Raw genomic sequence first — 6,875 nt, 5'->3', positions numbered from 1 at the left:
TTTGTGTTGGGCAACTGGGTAGTTAAAATGGTTGGTTGTGTAGCCCGTTAGTTTGGATCTCAAATTGTTGATTTTGTTGTTGAAAAATTCAGCCAGGTCATCTGTAGATGGTGGGAATCTAGGGTAGAATATGAGAAGGCTTGTATATCGTAGAGATTGTTGACTAATTCAAAGAGATTTCTGATTAATCTGATTAATCACTTATTCAAAATTCAATGCGATGTACAAAACAATAAAATTACAAATTTTTGAGGTAAACAAAACATATTAAACAAAAGGAAAAGATGGGGAAAGAAATACAAGTTGTTGATAGTAAATAAGACACGTATGGGAACAAAACAATAAGAGGGGAGAGAGCCACTAGAGCTTAATAACTGTATACAAGAAGACAGAGTTCTCAGAAGAATATGGGGCTCATAATCAAAAAACTAAAACGTCTCAAAAACTGCCTAAGTCAACACTTGGACATCCTAACTGCCAGGGCACTCAAGTGCCTGGACGTCTAGTGAGACGTTTCTCCCATTGTGCCTCCAGAGTTCCAGGGGGCATGCTAGGAGGCATTTTATGGGTGTGTTTTGGGCAGGCTTTGTGGGAGTTTAACTTGAATGTTTTGCAATGATAATCAAACCTTTTCCAAGATGTCTTGGACAGAACTTAGACGTTCAGAACTGTACCTGTTTTAGAATTGTCTAAGTGCCAGAAAGGGACCCAAACTGACCAGATGATCACTGGATACACATACTCCCCCACTGCTCACTAACTCCCTCCAACCCCCTAAAAATCTGAATGAAAAGTACATACCTGTCTCTAGAACAACAGCACTTGCCATGGGAATGCCTAGTAGAGCACCACACAGGTGTCTTAAGTAACATGGTGGATGGGCTAGTGAACCATAGAAAGGAAGACCCAGGCACATAAACTACTACATTTATGGTGGAAAGTATGGGCCTACTAAAACCCACCAAAATCCTACTCTACTGCCTTATAGTTGCCACCTGCAACCATGAGGGCTATTGGGGGTGGTAAACATGTGAGTCTAGTAAGTTGGGAGGGAGTTTTGAAGGGCTCCATATAAATTATAAGCATTATATGGTGAGAGGTAATTCTGACACTCTTTATGTGAAGTTTCCAGCAGTTCCTCTAAGGTGTCCCACTGCTCTGTTGGCATGTCTGTGTGACCAGTCCATCATAATGATGCCTTCTTACAGTAAACTTCCTTATTTCAAACCATAAAGCAAACTCTCACAGCAACAGATTCAGTCCATATACCATAGCCAAAATTTCATTTATACCGGCTAAAAGGTTAAGCGAGGACCTAAGGGATATCAGACAGCCCTCCAAACAGCATAGTTTGGATGGGTAAATTCCTCATTTGTCCCAAGGTACCTCCACCACCATTTTATATATATCTTTTTCTTATGCTTAGCTTCTTATGTATATATTTTTCTTATTTTTAATCTTATAACTTGTTTTTCTTAAGCATATTAGATGTACTTAGCTTTTTTTTGCTAGCATTCAGCTGCAAACTATTTCCCCGAACGCCAACGCGTTTCGAGATCTTTGTCAAGGCGACAAGGGGAACTAGAAGCAAAAAAGAACAAAAAGCATGCAAGAGTCAGGGAAAAAAATTCCAAAACACTGACCCAAAAATATAGTTCTATCTAAAGTCTTACCTTAATGTTAACAAAGAACAGCATACCGTCTACCCGTATCCAAAAGTAGTAACTGACTGAATCTGAGGCTTTAAATAATCCCACCCCTGTGACATCATATCCTGGAACAAAAAGCTGACACTACCTAAATTTCTTTTAAAGGGAACTGACACTTCCTATAAATCTGCTTGGGCAAGCCAATCCGAGGTTTCATTCAAACTATCTGTCTATAGTTTGTTACGTAAACTACACCTGAAGATGTTTTTTCAAGATCGTCAACCCTTGAATGATGGCACGTTGATCTCGACTAAATCGAATTGGTGTCCGGCTTCTCCCTTGCATCCCAACTTGGTGACCTTCCGCGATTTAGTGTTTGCTGAAATTGAAAAATTAGAATTGCAGATGATGGACTTGCAACAACAGTATAATCTGTCCTACGCGGAGTGGAGGGCCCTTCAGGACTTGAGAAATGACACTTCTACTATATTTTCTCGAGCGGACAAAGGTGGAGTCATTGTGGTATGGTCAAAAGAACAATATCTTAGTGAGGCTCATCGCCAGTTAGATGATACCTTTTTCTATCAAAGACTTTCGACAGATCCTGCAGTTGAACTGAAAGTCATTATTTCCACCATGGTGTCTAAAGCCCTGAAATTGAAAATGATCACCTCTAGGGAGGCTGCTTTTCTGAATCCTAGTTTTCATGTCACCCCTCTCTTGTACTTTCTTCCGAAAATACATAAAAATCTTTCAAAACCCCCCGGACGTCCGATAGTGTCCATGCGGAACTCTTTATTGGAGCCTTTGTCAAAATTTTTGGACATTTTCTTAAAACAGAAGATTTGTACTATAAAATCGTACATTAAAGATACAACTCATATGCTTAAAATTATTGCTGATGTTGGGAGACTGGAGCCCCATTGGATATTGGTTACGTTGGATGTTGTAGCCTTGTACACTATGATTCCTGTGGACCAAGCCTTAGTTTTATTAAGGAATATTTTTCGGCTATCATTGGACTTCCTTATGGAAATGGCGACTTTGGTTCTTACCAGGAGTTATTTTTGGTTCCATCATGAATTTTATCTCCAGAAGCACGGAATAGCGATGGGAGCGTCTTTAGCTCCCTCTTTGGCGGCTTTATTTATGGCGGATCTGGAAGAGCGTTTGATATATCAATTGCCTGAGTTCAAGCATATGAAAATCTGGAAGAGGTTCTTAGACGATATTTTCTGTATATGGACCTCGACGGAGGAAGAATTAGTCCATTTTGTTGACTTATTGAATGCTCTGGATAACAACATAAAATTCACTGTTACTATACAACATAAGGAGATTCCCTTCCTGGACATTTTAGTTCAAAAAGGACCTACCAGGTTATCCACAACGCTGTACAGAAAGAGTACAGACCGCAATAGTTTTTTGCGTTTTCATAGCTTTCACCCTGAAGGCTTGAAGAGAAGTCTGCCGATCAGCCAATTTCTTAGGCTGAGAAGAATTTGCGCTTCCACTGATGATTTTCGGGCTCAAGCCAAAATAATGAAAAACCGTTTTTACCAACGTGGGTATCCCTATGAGGTAGTTAAAAGTGCTTATAAGAGAGCAAAATATGCCCATAGGGAATGGTTACTCCAGGATAAAGTGTATGACACTGATCTGGCGGCGACGGTGGCTTTTGTTCAAGATTACTCCACTCTCTCCCACCACATTTCTTACATCATTAAAAAATATTGGCATATCCCTAAATTGGCTATTCCTACCCTGGATGATCAACCGTTGTGCTCATACAGGCGTAGGAGAAATATTGGGGAATATTTAAATCAAAATAAATTGCAGGATCACACTCCCCCGAGGGTGGATAGTCATCACCCTTGTGGTCAATGTCAATGGTGTGTGTACACCTTACCAGGTGAGAGGTGGACTCACCCCACTACGGGTGAAGTGTTTGTTGCAACTCATAATACCTCCTGCACTTCGGATAATGTCATTTATGTAATTCAATGTCCTTGTCCCATGTTATATGTTGGACGTACAACTCGCCCGATTCGTGTCCGTTTAACGGAGCATAAATCTCGTGTCCACACTCAAAATGAATCATCTCCTTTAGTCCGTCATTGGACTAATTGTGGGCACACTTTAAAAGATCTGAAATGGAGGATGTTGGATCGTATTGTAGTTGGGTGGGAGGGTGGCAATACTATCAGGAGACTTAACCGTTGTGAGCTCCGTTGGATGTTTAAACTTAACTCCATGTCCCCTAATGGTTTGAATGAAACCTCGGATTGGCTTGCCCAAGCAGATTTATAGGAAGTGTCAGTTCCCTTTAAAAGAAATTTAGGTAGTGTCAGCTTTTTGTTCCAGGATATGATGTCACAGGGGTGGGATTATTTAAAGCCTCAGATTCAGTCAGTTACTACTTTTGGATACGGGTAGACGGTATGCTGTTCTTTGTTAACATTAAGGTAAGACTTTAGATAGAACTATATTTTTGGGTCAGTGTTTTGGAATTTTTTTCCCTGACTCTTGCTTAGTTTTTTAATCATGCTTTTTGTTCTTTTTTGCTTCTAGTTCCCCTTGTCGCCTTGACAAAGATCTCGAAACGCATTGGCGTTCGGGGAAATAGTTTGCAGCTGAATGCTAGCAAAAAAAAGCTAAGTACATCTAATATGCTTAAGAAAAACAAGTTATAAGATTAAAAATAAGAAAAATATATACATAAGAAGCTAAGCATAAGAAAAAGATATATATAAAATGGTGGTGGAGGTACCTTGGGACAAATGAGGAATTTACCCATCCAAACTATGCTGTTTGGAGGGCTGTCTGATATCCCTTAGGTCCTCGCTTAACCTTTTAGCCGGTATAAATGAAATTTTGGCTATGGTATATGGACTGAATCTGTTGCTGTGAGAGTTTGTCATCATAATGATGGCCACTCCCACATCCAAAGGGTCTGGATTTGGATATATTCAACTTGGAGCGGAGCGGGTAGCGGCGAGAGGAAGCTCCGCCCACCCCTCCATGTCATCAGCTTCATCGCCCCGACTCCCCCTTAACAAGAAGGGAGCCAGGGTGCGAAGGCCACTGCAGCCGCATGACGAAGAGGAGCAGCTGTAGCAGGAGAGAGCAGCTGGCGGGGAGAAGCCGGGAAGAGCCTGTAAGGGCAGAAAAAAGCTAGTGGCGGCGGCAGAGAGGAGCGGGTAGCGGCGAGAGGAAGCTCCGCCCACCCCTCCGCGTCATCAGCGTCATCGCCCTGACTCCCCCTTAACAAGAAGGGAGTCAACGGTGCACGGCCATTCGGCGCGTGGCGAAGGCGAGCGGCAAAGGCACTCACCTTAGCGAGAGCACCTTTGCGAAGGGCCTGAAGAAGGGCCGGGATGCTACATCCAGGAACCCTGAGAAAGACAGCAAGGTAAGAGAGTAACAAGAGCACAGGATAGCATACACATACAACCAGGTAAAGCAGAGGGGCAGCAGTCACTGAAGATAAGGAACAAGTAAGCCCAGGGGAGACCATACCCACACACAAACAAAGAGTAGCGACACATGAACAGGGAGGCGACAGGTGAAGGCGCAGAAGAAAAGCAGCTGGGACAGAAGATAAGGAAGGGATAGGCCCAAGAGCCAAGCACAGGAGCGAGCACACAAGCTAAGAGTACCAGAACCAGAAGGCAGACAAGAATGGAGGCTGAAGGAACTCAGAGGATGACTTTCCAGTGTACTGCACGGACTGTCACATGTATGACTACCTCCCCTCGGGGAGGCAGTCGTATGTGTGCGGACGATGTCGGGAACTGGAGAGTTTGAAGAGTGAGGTCAGTCGTCTGAATCACAGGATCCAGGAGCTGGAGGGACTCTACATCTTAGAAGACCCCTTCCAGGTGGCCGAAGACCATATGCAAGAGAGGCACATCGAGGAACAGGGCAGGGAGCTTAAGAAGTTCATTGAGGATGCCTACAGGAGAGTGGAAGAACAAGAACACGAGCAGTGCAGGGACAAGGAAGAATGGAGGACAAGATCCATCTGACACCAAGGTAAAAGGTAACCATGGAGGAATCTTGCAGAAAAAAGAGGCAAGAATCTATGCGTGCCTAGAGGGAGAAGAAATGAAGCACACCAAGGACACGGACCTGCGACCGCAGCGGAGGCTGAAAGAGGGGAAATCTGCAATCCTGGTGGGAGACTCAATCCTACGGCAAGTAGACAGTCACATAGCAAGAGGAAGAGAGGATCGGCTAGTGACTTGTCTCCCAGGAGCAAGAACCAAGGACATCGTAGACAGAATTGAAAGAATCCTGGAGGAAGCAGAGACAGCAGTGATAGTCCATGTCGGGACGAACGATGTCACCAGGAGAGACTACAGCAAGAATGCACTGACTGAACAGTTCAAGATCTTAGGAAGGAAACTGAAGATGAGGATCCAGAGGATAGCCTTTTCAGAGATCCTACCAGTGCCGAGAGCAGAACCGAAGAGGCAGACGGAGCTACAATCAATAAATGTGTGGATAAGGAGATGGTGTGAGGAGGAGGGATTTCTCTTTGTGAGGAACTGGACAACATTCTGGGGTAAGAACAAGCTCTCAAGAAAGACCTGAGCATGGCGGGAACTAGATAACTTGCAAATAATGTCAGAAGTGCAATAGAGCAAGCTTTAAACTAAGTAGAAGGGGAAAGCCTACAGTTGACCTGGTGTCGACGGTTCGGAAGACAGTATCCCGAAAAGATACTGGGTGGGAAAAATGCCAGGATGACACAAATGACAAACAACAGGAGTGGAATAAATAAATGAAACTGAAGAAGCAAGAAGAGATCAGGAGGAACATGCTGCAAGGGGAAGTCAAGTAGAACTGGACATCAGGAAGAAACAAGAGGAGAACAGTAGAAACATAACACAAGGGGAAGACAAAGGAGAGGAGGGCACGAGGAACTTACTATATGGGGAAGTCAAAATGAAATTGAACAAAGAGAGGGAACACGAGGAGGACAATAGGAACATACCACAAGGGGGAAACAAAAGAGACATAAATCAAGAGTCGGCAAGTCAGGAAGGGGCGGATAGGAAGGAAGCATAACAAGGAAGAGAAAACACCAGGACCTGAACTGCATGTACACTAATGCAAGGAGCCTAAAAGACAAAATGGGGGAATTGGAAGTCATTGCCTGGACATCATAGGCATCACGGAAACATGGTGGAATGAGGAGAACAAATGGGACACAGTACTGCC

This window comes from Geotrypetes seraphini, chromosome 5 (assembly GCF_902459505.1).
Source record: "Geotrypetes seraphini chromosome 5, aGeoSer1.1, whole genome shotgun sequence".
Classification (NCBI taxonomy): domain Eukaryota; kingdom Metazoa; phylum Chordata; class Amphibia; order Gymnophiona; family Dermophiidae; genus Geotrypetes; species Geotrypetes seraphini.
This window is presented reverse-complemented; position numbering follows the sequence as displayed.